The following is an 18,759-nucleotide window of genomic DNA, read 5'->3' on the forward strand; positions in this document are numbered from 1 at the left end:
TAGGGCCGCTCCTTGATAGGGAAGGTCTCCTCACAGACAATGACATAGGCAAAGCAGAGACGCTTAACGCCTTCTTTGCCTCTGTCTTCAATGCCGATGATGGGCTTCAGGACCCAGGGTGCCTTGAGCTGGAGGACCGGGACGGTGGGGATGACAAACTCCCAACCGACCCTGAACGTGTGCGGGATTTGCTACTCCACCTGGATCCCTACAAGTCCATGGGTCCGGATGGGATTCATCCCCGGGTGCTGAAAGAGCTGGCGGACGTCATCGCGGAACCTCTCTCAATTATTTTTCAACGATCCTGGGAATTTGGAGAGGTCCCGGTAGACTGGAAGCTGGCAAATGTTGTGCCGATTTTCAAGAAGGGTCAGAAAGAAGACCCTAGCAATTACAGGCCTGTCAGTCTCACGTCAGTGCCTGGTAAAATCATGGAGAAGATGGTTCTCGAACTTACTGAGGTGCACCTGGGGGACAAAGCAGTCATTGGTCCCAGCCAGCATGGGTTTGTGAAGGGTAGGTCCTGCCTAACTAACCTGATTTCCTTTTATGATAAGATCGCCCGTATGGTGAACCAAGGGAAACCAGCTGATGTGATCTTTTTGGACTTCAGCAAGGCTTTTGACACGGTTTCCCATAGGATCCTACTGGACAAAATGTCCACCATACAGCTAAATAAAAACATCATACGATGGGTGAGCAATTGGCTAACGGGCAGGGCCCAAAGGGTTATGGTAAATGGAGCTGCGTCAGGCTGGCGGGCGGTCACCAGTGGGGTCCCTCAAGGCTCCATTTTAGGGCCGGTACTTTTCAATATTTTTATAAACGATCTGGATGTAGGAATAGAAGGTATTTTGAGCAAGTTTGCTGATGACACCAAACTTGGAGGAGTTGTGGACTCGAATGAGGGTGGAAAGGCCTTGCAGAGGGATCTGGATAGGTTGGAGAGCTGGGCGATCACCAACCGCATGAAGTTCAATAAGAGCAAGTGCCGGGTCCTGCACCTGGGACGGGGAAACCCTGGCTGCATGTACAGACTGGGCGATGAGACGCTGGAGAGCAGCCTAGAAGAGAGGGATCTGGGGGTCGTGGTAGACAGCAAGTTGAATATGAGCCAGCAGTGTGCCCTGGCAGCCAGGAGGGCCAACTGTGTCCTGGGGTGCATCAAGCATGGCATCACTAGTAGGTCAAGGGAGGTGATTGTCCCGCTCTACTCTGCTCTGGTGCGGCCTCACCTCGAGTACTGTGTGCAGTTCTGGGCACCACAGTATAAAAAGGACATGAAACTGTTGGAGAGTGTCCAGAGGAGGGCTACGAAGATGGTGAAAGGCCTGGAGGGGAAGACGTACGAAGAACGGCTGAGGTCACTGGGCCTGTTCAGCCTGGAGAAGAGGAGGCTGAGGGGAGACCTCATCACAGTCTACAACTTCCTCGTAAGGGGGAGTCGAGAGGCAGGAGATGTTTTCTCCATTAACACCAGTGACAGGACCCGTGGGAACACGGGGTTAAGCTGAGGCAGGGGAAATTTAGGCTTGACGTCAGGAGGGGGTTCTTCACAGAGAGGGTGGTTGCACACTGGAACAGGCTCCCCAGGGAAGTGGTCACTGCACCGAGCCTGTCTGAATTTAAGAAGAGATTGGACTGTGCACTTAGTCACATGGTCTGAACTTTTGGGTAGACCTGTGCGATGTCAAGAATTGGACTTGATGATCCTTATGGGTCCCTTTCAACTCGGGATATTCTGTGATTCTATGATTCTATGACACACACACCTAACTTGGTGTCATGTGCGAACTTACTGAGGGTGCACTCAATGCCCTCGTCCAGAGCCTTGATGAAGATATTAAAGAGGACCGGCCTCAGCACCGAGCCCTGGGGAACGCCACTAGTGACTGGCCTCCAACTGGACTTGACTCCATTTACCACGACTCTTTGGGCCCGGCTATCCAGCCAGTTTCTAACCCAACAAAGCGTGCACCAGTCCAAGCCAAGAGCAGCCAGTTTCTCGAGGAGAATGCTGTGGGAGATGGTGTCAAAAGCCTTGCTGAAGTCAAGGTAGACCACATCCACAGCCTTTCCCTCATCCACCCAGCGCGTCACTTTGTCATAGAAGAAGATCAGGTTCGTCAAGCAGGACCTGCCTTTAATAAACCCGTGCTGACTGGGCCTGATCACCTGCTTGCCCTGCAAGTGCTGCATGATGACACTCAAGAGAATCTGCTCCATGAGCTTCCCTGGCACTGAGGTCAAACTGACAGGCCTGTAGTTCCCCAGGTCTACCCTCCGGCCCTTCTTGTAGATGGGCGTCAGGTTTGCTAGCCGCCAGTCAACTGGGACCTCCCCCGATAGCCAGGACTGCTGATAAATGATGGACAGTGGCTTGGCCAGCTCCTCTGTCAGTTCTCTCAGTAGCCTCGGGTGGATCCCATCTGGCCCCATCGACTTGCACACATTCAAGTGCCGTACCAGGTCACCAACCAGTTCTTCATGGATAGTGAGGGCCACATCCTGCTCCCCCTCCCCTTCCACCAGCTCAGGGTACTGGGTATCCAGAGAACAACTGGTATTGCCGCTAAAGACTGAGGCGAAGAAGGCATTAAGCACCTCTGCCTTTTCCTCATCTCTTGTAACTAAGTTTCCCCCTGCATCCAGTAAAGGATGGAGATTCTCCCTACTCCTCCTTTTTGTGTTGATGTATTTATAAAAACATTTTTTGTTTTCTTTAACGGCAGTAGCCAGACTGAGCTCCAGATGAGCTTTGGCCCTTTTAATCTTGTCCCTGCACAACCTCGCAACATCCTTATAGTCCTCCCTACTGGCCTGCCCACTTTTCCAAAGATTATAAACCCTCTTTTTTTCTCCTAAGCTCAAGCCACAATTCTCTGTTGAGCCAGGCTGGTCTTCTTCCCCGCTGGCTCGTCTTTGGTCACGTGGGGACAGACCACTCCTGCGCCATTAAGATTTCCCTCTTGAAGAGTGCTCAGCCTTCCTGGACTCCTCTGCCCTTGAGAACCGCCTCCCAAGGGACTCCACCAACCAGTGTCCTGAGCAGCTCAAAGTCAGCCCTCCGAAAGTCCAATACAGCGGTTTTACTGGTCCCCTTCCTGGCCTCACCAAGAATAGTGAACTCCACCATTTCGTGGTCACTCTGCCCAAGACAGCTCCCGACAATCACATCCTCCACCAGTCCTTCTCTGTTAGTGAAGAGAAGGTCTAGCGGGGTGCCACCCCTGGTAGGCTCACTAACCAGCTGCGTCAGGAAGCTATCTTCCACACTCTCCAGAAACCTCCTAGACTGCTTTCTCAGGGCTGTGTTGTGCTTCCAGGATATGTCAGGGAAGTTGAAGTCCCCCACGAGAACAAGCGCTGAAGATTTCGCAACTTCTGTCAGCTGCCTGTAGAACTCCTCATCAGTCTCCTCATCCTGGTTCGGCGGTCTATAGCAGACCTCGACCAGGACGCTAGCCTTGTAGTCCCTGCTGATCCTAACCCAAAGGGACTCGACCTTGTCATTCCCAACCTCGAGTTCTACAACATCGAAAGACTCTCTAATATAGAGAGCCACACCGCCACCCCTTCTGTGCTGCCTGTCCCTTCTGAAGAGCTTATAGCCAGTCATTGCAGAAAGAAATTATGCATGGAAGAAATTATGAAACTGAGAGATTTCGAAAACAGGCCAGTAAGTCAAATGACTTTGCACCTTGAATTCCAGACTCAGGACATGAGACCCACTATCCCCACATAGCAGTGGGGAAGAGACAATCTCAAGATGGTTCAAGTGAACCAGCCTTGACAGGTCCATGGTCACAGCTCCTGCTTGTGGCTGGGCCAGCTGTGTGAGGGGACTGGGTTGTGCAAGGCATTGCAACCTCCAAGGCTGGAGACAGCACCGCTTTGCAGGGCTGCATCCTTGTGAAGAGAATTTCTCCTTACACTCAGTTTTAACCTCTTTTGTTTCAAATAGTGTCTGTTGTCTTGTCTTTCCACCATGTGTTGCTGTGAAAAGCGTAGCTCCATCTTTGGTTTGCCAGCAGCCTGGGGCTTTTTAATATAGGTCAGCCTTCAGTCCTGTTAGGAGATGGTAACTTTGTGATTAATTAAAGTAAATAAAAGCTAATATGAGTTTCCAGTGAATGGCTGGGATGATAGAGTGATATATTGATTACATTATGTAATATAACACCACCGAGTGTCACTATATTGAGCAAACTAGCGTGTTGACACTAATCAAGAGGGAAAATCTTTATTTATGTTTGTGTGTACTATTTGGAACAACTTAAACACTTATCACTAGAACAAAGAAAAACTTCACCACTCTGATCCAAGGCATTTTAATATAGCACTTAAAATTGAGTTACAACTGTTATCATCAAATTAGTTTCTGAAATCCAAAGGTCTGCCAGAGCATCTGTCCTCAGGGGACATATCTGACCTTAAGATTTCAGAAATGTAGATACCAGCGATTCAGATAATCAGGGTTTGTCTCTGTATCCAAAAGGTTTATGTATAAATTCCTGTAGTGAGCTAAGGGATTAGTAAGGCATTAGCTTTCTGAAATAAAGAGAGAATTCCTCCCTATTTCACTAGTTTGTTTCAGATTTGATGAAGGAAAATGTTAGCACATTGAAGATTTATCTTATTCTTTCATACGCAAAAGAATAACACAGACTTGCTATTTGAATGTATATTTAATTGATCTAATTAAGGGCCTGTCTGTAGATATCTGATCAGCTCCCAGTATGTATGTCACTAATCTTTATTTCAGAAGAGAGGACCACTGTAGAAAGCTTGACTGTCCTTAACCTCTAGAAGAGGAACAGGGATAGGTGAGAGGCACTTGACCGAGGCTGCACCGAAGTAAATTATAACTAGGGCCAAACTGAACGGCGTGAGGGTAGTAAAACACTGGAGCATGCATCTCAGAGAGGTAATACATCTTAGGGATGCTCAGAACTCACCTGGACATGGCTCTGAGCACCCTGATCTAAGCTGATCTGTACGAGGGTTAAACCATATGACCTTCATAGATGCCTTCCAGCCTATATTGTTCTGTACTTAAGCGTAAAGAATATCCAATATTTCCGTAATATGAATCAGTGCTCTAATTTTAAGACCTAATTACTGAATTTGAAAACCTCTTCATAAAAAGATAATGCTTACTTAATGCATTGTAATTAATTTTATTTTAATGTTACAAGTGATGTGCAAGTCAGTTGAACATGTCTATATAGGGAGCATCTGGTGGTGATTTTTTAAATACTGACAGATTCTGCATTATTTATTCAAGAAGCACGTTTCTTGCTAATAAGCACAGAAGACAGTTGATGAGTGATGGTGGATTAATGCATCCTTGGCAGAGTTTTGTAAACTGGGGATCGAACACAGTTCATGAAAATATTCTGAAGACAACTTTAAATTAACTTCAATAACTTATTTAAATGTACAAGTTTTTGATGGTTCATTTTGAGGGGAAATTAGCATTTATTTCCATTTGGAGCATCAGTTTGTAAAAGTAGATATTATCAAAGCATGTAAATTTAATTAGGAAGTAATTAAAGAGCAATGGAACTTAAAGTGTACACTAAAATTTTCTTGTTTCTTTTTCCAGTGTAATTTTGGCCTTGGCTTATCATAAATGCTCAACTTAAGAAGTGTTTCTTCTTTCCAGTGGCACAGAAATGAGGGACTGCATCAGATCTTCCTGACTCTTCCAAATGACTGTGCTAACACTGAAGCTAGACTCGAGGTCTCCAACAGAACTTGCTTATGTTGAACAAAACTGGGTTTGTTTCCATGACTGTAATCACTTTGCTTTAAAAACAATCTGAGTTGATGGTGTGCTGAACTGCTTGTCAAGTGTACCTTGTGCCAAACTGCTCAAGTTGTTCTGTTGTTCTGCCTCTCTGTGTATAGGATGCTTCTAGAGGAGACATCAACACAGCTGCAATTTAGCAGTTTCTGTAAGGTGATGGCTCCGTTTAGTCAACTTGTTGGCACTTCACATGTATCTTCTCAGGGCTTTACAGTGTTGAGACAAATCTAGCTGAAGCAAAACCCATAGAAGGCTAGAATTTTTCTGGTAAGACATAACTGATGTTGCAAAGGTGTGGGAGGTCACAGTGCCTGTCTGGCTGCAAAAATACGATCTCGAGATTTCTGTATTTTAATGGCTTTTAGCTCTTGGGTGACTTCAATGGCAAGGAGCGATGCTTAGCAGTTGTATCTAGCAAGGTAGCTGTAATCATTGGTTGTTATGATTCCTTTTGTTGGAGTCCTCCCATCTGCATGGAGTTTGGAGGTGTCTATGTTTTGATTGTTGGCACTGGGTTTGGCATATTGATGCAGGGTGGAATATCTTGCTTTTTTCCCCCCTTCTGGAAACCACTAGTTGTTGGCAATGTAGTCATACAGCAGAGGCATTGGTAACGTAGATCACTACAGTTAAGATCTTCCCCTTACACACACAGAAAACAGTGTTTTAGGTGGTGGTGGTTAGCTGAGGGGTGTAGGGTTGTTGCCTGCCCCAGCTGGCATCATTTTTGTTGCATTCCCTGCTTTCTGTGTTATGCTTGCTTTTGGAAAGAGCAGGTGTAACATCAAGTTATGGAGGGTCATTTTCTCTTTTAAGTTGAAGATGAACAGAGTAATTTTGGGTAAGAAATGTTTAACCAGTCTGTGGTAACAAATGTCAATATAGTGTCAGTAAATTTCAATAGACTCCTGTGTCACTTTTGCTGTTTCCTGATGTGAACCTGTAGGCTGGATCTATGAGAAGTTGAACTGTTTGCCTTGATGCATTTTCCTCCTTCAGTGTGGAGGAGTTTCCTCACGCAGCTGTGAGCCTACCAGGGGAGGTGCCCCTCTGGACCTTCTGTTCACAGAGGAGGACTGGTGGGAGATGTGGTGGTCGGGAGCTGTCTTGGGCAGAGTGACCACGAAATGGTAGAGTTCCCTATTCTTGGTGAGGCCAGGAAGGGGACCAGTAAAACCACTGTATTGGACTTCTGGAGGGCTGACTTTGAGCTGTTCAGGACACTGGTTGGCAGAGTCCCTTGAAAGGCAGTCCTGAAGGGCAGAGGAGTCCAGGAAGGCTGAGCACTCTTCAAGAGGGAAATCTTAAAGGCTCAGGAGTGGTCTGTCCCCACGTGCCCAAAGATGAGCTGGCGGGGAAGAAGACCAGCCTGGCTCAACAGAGAATTGTGGCTTGAGCTTAGGAGAAAAAAAGAGGGTTTATGATCTTTGGAAAAGAGGACGGGCCACTCAAAAGGATTATAAGGATGTTGTGAGGCTGTGCGGGGACAAAATTAAAAGGGCCAAAGCTCATCTGGAGCTCAGTCTGGCTACTGCCGTTAAAGAAAACAAAAAATGTTTTTATAAATACATCAACACAAAAAGGAGGAGTAGGGAGAATCTCCATCCTTTACTGGATGCAGGGGGAAACTTAGTTACAAGAGATGAGGAAAAGGCAGAGGTGCTTAATGCCTTCTTCGCCTCAGTCTTTAGCGGCAATACCAGTTGTTCTCTGGATACCCAGTACCCTGAGCTGGTGGAAGGGGAGGGGGAGCAGGATGTGGCCCTCACTATCCATGAAGAACTGGTTGGTGACCTGGTACGGCACTTGAATGTGTGCAAGTCGATGGGGCCAGATGGGATCCACCCGAGGCTACTGAGAGAACTGACAGAGGAGCTGGCCAAGCCACTGTCCATCATTTATCAGCAGTCCTGGCTATCGGGGGAGGTCCCAGTTGACTGGCGCCTAGCAAACCTGACGCCCATCTACAAGAAGGGCCGGAGGGTAGACCTGGGGAACTACAGGCCTGTCAGTTTGACCTCAGTGCCAGGGAAGCTCATGGAGCAACCAGGAGATCAGGCCCAGTAAGTGGGCCTTGACTTCAGTAAGGCTTTTGACACTGTCTCCCATAGCATTCTCCTCGAGAAACTGGCTGCTCTTGGCTTGGACTGGCGCACACTTCGTTGGGTTAGAAACTGGCTGGATAGCCGGGCCCAAAGAGTTGTGGTAAATGGAGCCAAGCCCAGCTGGAGGCCGGTCACTAGTGGTGTTCCCCAGGGCTCAGTACTGGGGCCAGTCCTCTTTAATATCTTTATCAATGATCTGGGTGAGGGGATCGAGTGCACCCTCAGTAAGTTTGCAGATGACACCAAGTTAGGTGTGTGTGTCGATCTGCTCAAGGGTAGGAAGGCTCTGCAGGAGGATCTGGATAGGCTGCACCGATGGGCTGAGGTCAACTGCATGAAGTTTAACAAGGCCAAGTGCCGGGTCCTCCACCTGGGATGCAATAACCCCAAGCAGAGCTACAGGCTGGGAGATGAGTGGTTGGAGAGCTGCCTGGCAGAGAAGGACCTGGGAGTGATGGCCGATAGTCGGCTGAATATGAGCCAGCAGTGTGCTCAGGTGGCCAGGAAGGCCAACAGCATCTTGGCTTGTATCAGAAGCAGTGTGGCCAGCAGGGCTAGGGAAGTGATCGTCCCCCTGTATTCGGCTCTGGTGAGGCCACACCTCGAGTACTGTGTTCAGTTTTGGGCCCCTCGCTACAAGAAGGACATGGAGGTGCTTGAGCGAGTCCAGAGAAGGGCAACGAAGCTGGTGAGGGGCCTGGAGAACAAGTCCTACGAGGAGCGGCTGAGGGAGCTGGGCTTGTTCAGCCTGGATAAAAGGAGGCTCAGGGGTGACTTTATTGCTCTCTACAGGTACTTCAAAGGAGGCTGTAGTGAGGTGGGGGTTAGTCTGTTCTCCCACATGCCTGGTGACAGAACGAGGGGGAATGGGGTTAAGTTGTGCTAGGGGAGTTTTAGGTTGGATGTTAGGAAGAACTTCTTTACCGAAAGGGTTGTTAGACATTGGAACATGCTGCCTAGGGAAGTGGTGGAGTCACCACCCCTGGAGGTCTTTAAAAGATGTTTAGATTTAGGACTAGGTGATCTTGGAGGTCTCTTCAACCTAGATGATTCTGTGATTCTATGATCTTTTTTTGAGCAAGGGAAGGTTAATGGAGTCTTAATTTGGAAGTATATATTCATTTGGAAGTATGGCTAGAGTGCAAACACTTGGGTTTAAAAACAAAAAGCCGAACACTGTAGCAATACCTAGGTACTTCATGTTCCTGACAGAGTTTGGTTTAGCAGCACTAGTGAATGAGAAAACGTTAAGAACGAGGGCTTTGGAGGTAGCCAGGGACTGAACTGCTCTGTTATTTACCTAACACAGCTGACCTTCTTATGGACTTTTAAGGTCTATTCTTTCCCAGAGGGAAATCTCTGGAAAATGATTTCCCAGATGGAAATAACTTTCAACTTAATCCTGCTATTAAAATAAACAGAGCTGGAGGTACATAGGGAAGGTGATGTTCACATTCACATCCCTTCTCTCAAATTCTGTGTACAGCACAAAAATATTGTTACCTTCATTAATGATAAGAAATAAATTATGTGAGAATTAGGATACCAGCTCTGGCTGGCAGCGCATGGTGCTGACCTCTCACCTCATCTGGCTGAAGATGCGCTTTGCATTGATGTCCCTGGTGGTGCATCTGAAAGTGTGCCAGTGGTTCACCATGTGAAGGAGCAAGTGCTTGAATGCACACCTCTGCTATAATGGGCAAAAGTTGGATTTACATCAGATGTGATGCTTGTCTTCCCTTTTGTTTCTTCCAGTAAGAAGCAGATCTTTCTCTCTCGAACAAGAAGTACCAGCACTCATGTGCTGTATTTAATTTCTATCAGCAGCTGATTTAGGCTTCAACATCAATGCCTTGTTAACCTCTTGCTGAAACACTTTGTTTATGTGTAATAAAACATTTCTCTGACATAACATGTACGTCGTTTGTGTAACTTGGCAGAACATGGTAATAGGTAGAAAAAATGCTGTTGAGATCTGAATTGATTTCTCTTGAGTGCCTGTAGTGTGTAACAGAAGAAATTTGATGCTTTCTTAGTTTTATATTGTATGTTACGTAAGCACGTATGTACCAGTATGGTACGTAACTACTTGATAAACTAAACGTACCTTTTCCACAGAGAAATATTCACAAAATATCTTAAGTGAGGGGAATGCAGCTAAGCTGGAAACCTGTGTGGTGTTTGTATTTATTTATTTATTTAAGAAGTGAGAGGGAAACGTGAGTGGATTTTGTGGTGTTATTTGCTCAATTTACTTCTTTCCAGGAACCAAATGATTTGAGACTGCTGAGATTTTTTTATTCAGATCTTTTTGCAGGGTGTCTGGCAAGGGAAGCAAGCAAAGTGTATTTTATTTGTGAAACTTCAGAAATGCTGTCTAGAAAGCACTGAGATATTTAGTCTAAATAAAAATAGAAACACAGCTAAAACTCTGGGTAGAATATTTAGTGGGGTGCCAGAGCACAAATGTTTTGTGTCTTAGCAAGCCAAGTACTTAAATGAACAAGGGGAAGGAAGCAGTGGCTGCTTAGAGAAATTATCCAAATCAGAAATTGACTCTGTATCATGAAAAATGGGTTTATGCTTACTGCCATCAATTCTAAAGAACAATGTTGGGAAGTGCAGCAGTTCAAGTTCAATTTTCTATACACCTTGTTTTAACAAAAGGTAAGATGTTTATAACAAAAATTGTGTTTACTGTAATGCATGCTTGACTCAATGTATTGCCTAGTTTAAATAAAGAAATAAATTTATTCCTCTGCTGCAGGTGGGGGGAATAATCCTGCATAATAATTGTAATCCTACATAATAATTCAGACTACATATATAAACTCTTCAAGGAATGCCCATAGGTCAGGACTCTTCTGAAAAAGAAAATACTTGTTAAATTTGGTGATAATTACTGTGAAGTGTCGGTTGAGGTTTTATCAGTTATGCTCAAGCTGGCCACCCTAATATTATGTTTTGGCAAGACAGTTGAAAATACGTTAACCCTTTAAACTTAAAAGAAGCACTTCAGTGCAGCAGGGAGCTCTATGTAAGGCTGGCGTGGGAGTGGAGGTGTTTTCAGTGACTCAAGCTTTTTTTTCTGAATGGTCTGGAAAACAATGGATGTGCTTGCTGCCAGGGTTCAGTGGTGGGTCATGAAAATGAAGTGGCTGAGAGTCAGGACGTGGTTATGGGGCTTCTTGGTTGTGCTGGTGTCTGCTGACTTGCACACTGTGTATGTGTACGTAAGTGCAGATGTGTTCTGGTGGCTGAGGCATCGTTAAGGTATTTGTTTTGCACTGCAGGTGGAGATGTGGTGGCATTTGGCAGTACCTGTTGCTCATCACTTAGTTTTTCATGATGTAATAGCTATTTATACAATTCTGAAATAGTTATGAGAAGGCACCTAGTGCCAAATGGCTACCTTGGTTCTTTGCTGTGCTTCTCTGCCCTTTTGGGTTTCAGCAACTTCTGGGACACCTGGGGTCTGAGCAGGCTGCTAGTGGGAAAGCGAGGAGCTGCCTGTATGCTTACCGCCTGCCTGGAGCAGCCTGAGCTCCCGGGCCTGTCCTGTGCCCCGGCTGTGGAGGAGAGTGCATGGGACGGTTGGTGGGGCGAGCAACCGTGCTGCCCCTGGTGTGCTCACCATGTGGTCAGAGGAGGTGTGCTCCACATGTGGGGTCAGGAGGGTGTACACAGGCCTCTTGGCTGAGTGCCCTAACTATCTGGTAAGACAGGTCAGCTTGGGTCTTGATTGTTTGGAGAACACACATCTCTCAGAAACAAAGAGGATAGGTTTTCTTTTCTGCACTTTATGTGCCATTAGATTTCCCAGAGGTGTTTATCCTTTGCAGAGGAGGTTTCATCAAGTGGGAAGTAACCAAGATCGGCCATGCTATTGAGACTGGAAAGAAATGGTTCTAATTTCTCAGAGTTTGCAGCACGGTTCCTGTCCAAGCGTAGTACAGTTGAAGGACCCGTTCAGACTCTGCTCTCTATGTTGTGGGATGCTTCTGAGCCTGCCGCATCATTTTGGGGGGGAAGTGAGGAGCCTGATGTGGCTTGAACTCTGCTAGGCACTTGCAGAGCATCACTGTTTGTGACTAGGAGGCTGAAAAATGAGCTCTTCAGTTACTTGGCTTAGTTACCTTTCTTCTGCTGATGTCAGCATCCTGGCATACTCAAGGTTGAAAAGTTTCTGAGCTGCCTTGCTCCTTTTGTTGTTGTTGTAAAATACATGGGGTGTACCGTTGGGTTTGAACTCATTTTTGGTAATTCTGCTGATGACAACAGAGAGAATTTGAGCTTGGCCAGTGCTCAAAATGATTTGATGTAATTAAAGGAGGAGTGGTTTACTTCTGGCACCGAGGAAAGCATTTAGCTCTTGTCAACAACGTTTACACAGCCTCTCCTGCCCCATTCTAGTGAGTTTTGGGACTGCAGGTTAGAGCGGTCTCATTTTGTGATGAACTGTTTCTCAGGCCATTGTGGCCCTGATGAACTTATACTATGGAAGCAGGGTGAGTGTAGGGGAATCAAGATTTAAAGAGAGAAAATATTCCACGTGTATGAGGGCAATATTCATAAACTGGGCAGATTGGTTCTCACAGACCTGGTTAGAAGACTGGTTCCCTAGTGCTCTCACAAGATTTCTTCCTATTTCTGTTACACCAAGTAAGCAATGCATATGGAAGGGGGGAAGGGGGGTAGAAGCTGTCTCCATGCTTTCACTTCCTGTGTTTTTTTCTTCTTCTTTTTTTTTTTTTTTTTTTTAATAAACTTAAGCTGGAGGAATTGCTGATATGCTGATATGCTGATATGCTGATATGCTGAATGCTGATTTGATTTCTGCTCAAGTAAGCTTGCGGTTTTTGGGTACTAGTAGTGTAACTGGTCATTTGAGATTTGCTAATATAGTAAGTGTTAATTAAAGCTGGCATAATTGTAGTCTGGTCTGATTTGGAGCCAATACAGGAGATTTGCTATGTCTGTATTTTAAAATCTATGGTTTTGAACCTAAGAGGTTATTTGTGATATACTAAAGTTCATGAGAGTGAAATGCAGTTGAAGCTGTAATAGAAACTGCAGTGAAGTATCTGTGTTGAGATTTATTGCTGACCCAGTCCCAGTAACTGTTCCCATGACAAAAGGGACAACTGTTTATACCGCTAGTTTAAGTACTTACAGGCTCCTGTGGAGGTAAAAATAAAATTGCTCGCGTTATTTCTTGCATGCCAGAGTTTTGCAGTCCAGTTTCTAGGTTCACACTTGATGTGCATGCAGTGTTTGGTGCAGGCTGTCAATTGATGTTTCTCCTACAAACAGTTGCAAGATGGTGGCATATAAGTGAGCGGTGGCATGACAGGTGGAATGAAAAGAGGGAGGCCTTCCCTCTTTTAACAAGGCCAGGATACTGTTGGGTGGTTCTGTGGATGTCCACTTCTCCCTGGGCCTGGTGTGAGCCTGGCCTTTGGCACTGGTGAAGAAGTGTCCAAGAGAACTGCATGAACTGGGAGCATGGATGTAGTGATGCACGCAAGACCAGGTTCTGCGGTATCTGCAGTATGCTGGCCTTAGTTTATCAGGAGAGTGCAGACATACACAGCTGGGTTGAAAGGATGGCATCTGCTTCGCATCTTCACGCCCTGCTTTTTGGGAGGCACAAGCATTGCAGAGGCCAGTGGTTTGGAAAGCCACAGGGTACTTGCTTTGAGCTGGACCGTGTCGGAGAAATGTGGATAGTATTTAATGTAGTTCATAGTCCGTAGCAGAAAAAGGTTGTGTCAAACAGCAGCTGTTTTGCTGGAGCTGACCTCCTGAAATGGTAACTGTAAGTGGCTGCCCTGTGGCTGTGAAGGGGAGGTGCAGATGATCTGAAGCTGTGAGGATGCTGTTGAGCATGTTTGTTGGGTGAGCGCATGCAGTGCCTGAAATGCATCCCACTGGAAATTAAACTCATACACTTGGCTTCCTGTTCGGTGGGTGGATGCCACTATCTTTTTCTAGTCTGTTCTTCCACTTTCCTAGATTAAAGTACAAGTGCCCTTTTGAAAGCTAGGCTTTACTCAGCAAGCAAGGGCTTCAGGTCTTACCTGGAAATAAACACAGTTCAAAAACTCCCAAGAGTCCCAAGTGGTGCTCCCTTCCCATCCTAGGAGTAGCAGGGGTTTTATGGGGATGGAGGATTAAGTTAGAAGAGAACTGACTGGTTTGGCTGTTGATGCTGAAATCTTGGGGCTGCTAGCAAGTTAATTTAGTTTTGGATGCATACAAGTGTCGTAACAAAAACTTGTAGTTATGAAGCATTACAAGATTTCTCCAGGCAATGAGTCACATTAATGCCACCTCTTTTGCAAAGCCTTTCTAAGGTACAGTGATAGTGTGCTTGCTTCTTCTGACTGCTCTTTTTTTCCCCCTATGATCTTCCCTGTTATTTTTACTATACAAACTAAAATTAACGACATAGATTTTTATTTTAATTATTATTAAGTTTTCCTTGTTCATTTAGGATATGTCTGTATTGTATATTATACCATAATGTAGAAACACCTGTGTTACTGATGCCAAACATAGCAGATTAGGAATCACGGGTGAAATAAGTCTGCTATCACATAGCTAGTTAACCAAGGCACAGTATATCACCAAGGTACCCAGCTATTTGCCAGGTGCAACAGCAAATTAAGCTATATTTGCTGCCTCTATCAACTGACTTGGGCTAGCTGGAACATCTCAATGTGATTGCTTGCTGGAGCCACACAGGGAGGAGCTGAGACTCTGTCTGTTGCTGGTTTGTGTGCATCCACTTGTGAAATCCTAGATGACCCAATAAGCATTTTATACCTCTGCAAAATGAGGCAGAAAAACTAGGAAAGGCAAGGGAAAGTCAGTTCAGTTCAGTAGTGTCACATTTGCTCAGTTTAGTTCCTGTTCCCTTCCTATAATGATGAGGAATCGCCTAGTTGCTCAGAAGGGTGCTCTTGCTGATCAGTGGCTGTTGCATTACTTACCGGCCTTGCAATTGACAGGAACTCTTTCAGCAGTTTGTGTGCTTTGAATGTCTTAAATGAAACTGGGATGATAATGCTAGTGTCAGTTTCGTGTTTGCTACAGTTCCTTTTCCAGGAGTTACTTAAACATTTCTTAGCTTTGTGAAACTGCAATTGTTCTAGGAGCAACTAATCTTTGATTTCAAAATGGCAGAGCTCTGATTTCTTTGACATATTTGTATTCTAACCTGTTTTCATCTTACTTTCTCTAGCGAACAAAGAGCTTTGGTGTTGAAGAGAAACCTCAAAAAGGAATGGGCACTGTTCTGAAGCTGTTTGCCCTGATCCCAGGAATGCTGTAGAGGTTAGTGATGGCAATGCTTAAGTGCTTCCATGAAAATTGGCTTTAGATTTGTAATTTGTCACACTCTTTAACATATTCTGTATGAACCGATTTATTTGCCTGTCATAGAAAAAGAGGTAATATAGGCATACTTTGAATGCTGATGGTTTAAAGTTGCTCTACTCAACCAAAATTAAGGCTTTTGTTGATTTATGTAGAAGTCTTTGCATGTTTTTGGTTGACTTGAATCGCTTGATATTTATTTGTTGTAGCACAGTAAGTCAGGCACTGTCTGAAACCTAGGTATATTTAGCTGAGTGAGTTAGATGGCCTCTTTTTCCCATGTCCTTTTCTTTTATGGTACTTTGCTGTCCTTTAGTAATTACAGAAAGCATTGAAACCTACTATTGAATGGAGGTGGTGTCGTGTAGTGAGTTTATGTGGCAAGGTTTTGGTAGCAGGGAGCCATAGGGGTGGTTTCTGTGAGAAAGATCTAGAAGCTGCCCCATGTTTGGGAAGGGCCCCATTGTTTTCCAGATCTGAGCCAATAAGCGATGTTGTTTGCACCTCTGTGAGAGCATATTTAAGACAGGGAAAAAAAAACGCTGTGACAGACAGCAGCCGGGAGAGTCAAGGGAGTGAGAAAACAGATTTGCAGGCGCCAAGGTCAGTGTAGAAGGAGGGGGAGAGGTGCTCCAGGCGCCGGAGCAGAAGTCCCCTGTGGCCTGTGGTGAGGACCATGGTGAAGCAGGATGTCCCCCTGCAGCCCATGGAGTACCACGGTGGAACAGGGTTCCATGCTGCAGCCCATGGAAGAGACCACGGTGGAGCAGGTGGCCCTGCACCGATGGAGGCTGCTGCCTGTGGAAGACCCCTGCCGGAGCAGATTCCGGGCCGGACCTGTAGCCCGTGGAGAGGAGCCCACGCAGGAGCAGGTGACCCGGCAGGAGCTGCTGCCCGTAGGGGAGCCAGGTTGGAGCAGTTTTCTCCTGAGGGATGGACCCCGTGGTACGGACCCATATCTGGAGCAGTTCTGGAAGAGCTGCTGCCTGTGGGAAGCCCACGCTGGATCAGTTCATCAGGGACTGCATCCCGTGGGTGGGACCCCACAGCACAGGGGACGAGAGTGACCGAGAAGGAGCGGCAGAGAAGAAGTGCTGTAGACTGACCATAACCCCCATTCCCCCGTTCCCCTGCGCCGCTCGGGGGGAGGAGGTGGAAGAGGGTGGATGGGGGGAAGGTGCTTTTGGTTTGCTTTTTCCTTTGTTTTCTCACTTCTCTCGCTTGTTAGTAATAGGCAATAAATCTTACTATTTCCTTATGCTGAGTCTGTTTTGCCCGTTACAATAATTATTGCGTGATTTTCTCATCCTTATCTCAACCCTTGAGCCCCTTTTCACATATTTTCTCCCCATTCCTCTTTGAGGAGGGGGAGTGAGAGAGCGGCTGTGGTGGAGCTCGGCTGCCCACTCGAGCGGAACCACGACATGTCGTTAACTTTTTAAATGTTAACTTTTATGCATTTTAATTTGAGGATTCTGGAAATCACAGAGATGCACATGTGGAAGTCAAGGAATTTTCTTCTTGTGTCAGAGCAGAAGGCAGGTACCATGCAGTGGGCAGTTCTTCCTGCCTGCTTGCCAGGGCTGCCTCCCTCTTTTTGTGTTGTGCAATACAGCTCAAGCAGTTTGTTTTGACTCCTGAAGCCGCGGGTGGGCTGCTGCTGCAGCCTTGCTTCTCCTTTTGCGTTTCTGCGTGCACGGTCCAGAACCCGGACTGCTGCCCAGCAGCTGCTGGAGGGTCATGAAGGGTGGAGCCAGGGGAGAGAAGAACTGCATGGGGTGCTCATGGTACATGTGTTTCTTTGTCTAGCTGAGGATGTATGTGTGAGGGAAAAAATGATTTAAGCATCCTTTTTGCTAGGTTGCTGTAGGAGTTGCCAGAGCTTCACTCAGCATCTTATGCCTTTTTGCCTATAGGACTTTGACCTAACGTTTATTGATTGGCAGTAGTTCACTTAGTCTGTCACAGAACAAAAATGTAACACCAGGGAGGAACGATTGTATTGTTACAGAGCTTTCATAGAATAAGATAGCAACCTCCACGTTTTCTATATGGGATGGGTCTGGAGAATTCTGGCGTGCTGCTTTGTCCTAACCTCCCAGTGATGGAAAGGGACGTTTGCATGCTGTGCTTCTGCATACACAGCACACATTGCACAGTTGTCAGTTTTTGCTGGAAGATGGATTTACTGACTGCCTTTGAGGTAAACAGCAATATTTCACATTGCATCAATAATTTTTGCTACTGATGGACTAATGCCTGAAAGACCGTCTGACGCATTCCTGTCTATTGGTGCTGCCATAATCTTTTACAGATGTGAAGTGCAGCGAGGGGATAATTATCTCTATTGAGGTTAATCTCATGGAGATGATGCTCTCTGATTCTGTAATCCCTGCTGCTGTTCTATTTGTCATTTTGGAATATGTCTCTCTCTCTCTGGTATCCTTGCAAAAGTTTTCTTGGCAAAACTGCAAATTAAGTTAGATAGACTGCAGACACCTTGTGCACCAGAGGGATAATTGGAAGAGTGAGGATGCTGTGCATGATCTGTGCCGCATCTTATGTCCCCAGTAGAAGGTATGGGAGGAGCTACTGTTGATAAGCAATAGTCTGTGCAGGGTGAGCTTTAGGCAGTACCTGGGTAAGTCTTTATGTCCAGTTAGTTAAAACAATTTGGAAGCACAGTGAACCTAGCTTGAGAGTTTTTGTGATTCCATTATAACACAAAAATCTGCCTGAAGAAATCTCTAAGGCATGTTGCTGTAGGTGCAGCAATAACTATTCCAAGTGCTAGGAGGCCAAACTCTGATGGGTAGCAATTTTTCCATGTGAAATAACAACAAAACATGATATAACATATCATTAGCATATATAGCATATCATAACACGATATTGCAGTTTTAGATTGAGAGTTTGTAAGAAATCATGTTAATTCTTTGGCATTGCTAAGAGGTCACCTGAAGGAGAAGGAAAAAGAAAAAGGAAAAAAACAAAAACACATCAACTCCACTGCTTGTGTGATAGGTGACAGAAGTGCCAGCAAGAGACTGCAGCTCTCTGCTTTGTGCCATAGCCCTCTTCTGATCCATAATAATCCAAGTACCTCCTGTGGCACAGATGGATATCCAGTGACTGGAAGAGTGTTTTCAGGAAGCTGTGGCTTCTGCCCTAATTTACTTTCTGTACCTGAGGTTATTATTGGAGGAATGAGCAGGTAAAGTGGGGAGACATTACATGAGTAAACATATTGATTGTTGCGAGGACATTTGTTGTCGACGGAAGGAAGACACAGACGCTCAATATGAGTGATCAGTGAACTTCGATTTATTGGATAGCTCAGTCGTCTTTTATCTAATTCAATATAATTAGCTCATACATATTGCAAAAGCTAAGCTCATGATTGGTTAGTACATTTCTCTATTTTATCAGCTAGTTTCTCACTCCCATCAACCGAAATAACAC

At 45.6% G+C, this 18,759-nt stretch overlaps 1 protein-coding gene across 8 annotated transcripts in view; it reads left to right on the plus strand.

Annotated features, from left to right (window-relative positions):
* The window catches only part of WDFY3 (WD repeat and FYVE domain containing 3), a 190,970-nt gene that overhangs the window by 25,796 nt on the left and 146,415 nt on the right, over positions 1-18,759 (plus strand). For 6 of the 8 annotated variants that reach the window (XM_084518366.1, XM_084518370.1, XM_084518367.1 and 3 more), the window contains exon 2: positions 15,164-15,255. The exons of the other annotated variants lie outside the window; for them this stretch is intronic. The gene's annotated coding sequence lies outside the window, so the exon portion shown is untranslated. The remainder of the gene's footprint in view (positions 1-15,163; positions 15,256-18,759) is intronic. 8 annotated transcript variants of the gene reach the window in all.

Source organism: Aythya ferina, assembly GCF_964211825.1.
Source record: "Aythya ferina genome assembly, chromosome: 4".
In the NCBI taxonomy this organism is placed as follows: Eukaryota; Metazoa; Chordata; class Aves; order Anseriformes; family Anatidae; genus Aythya; species Aythya ferina.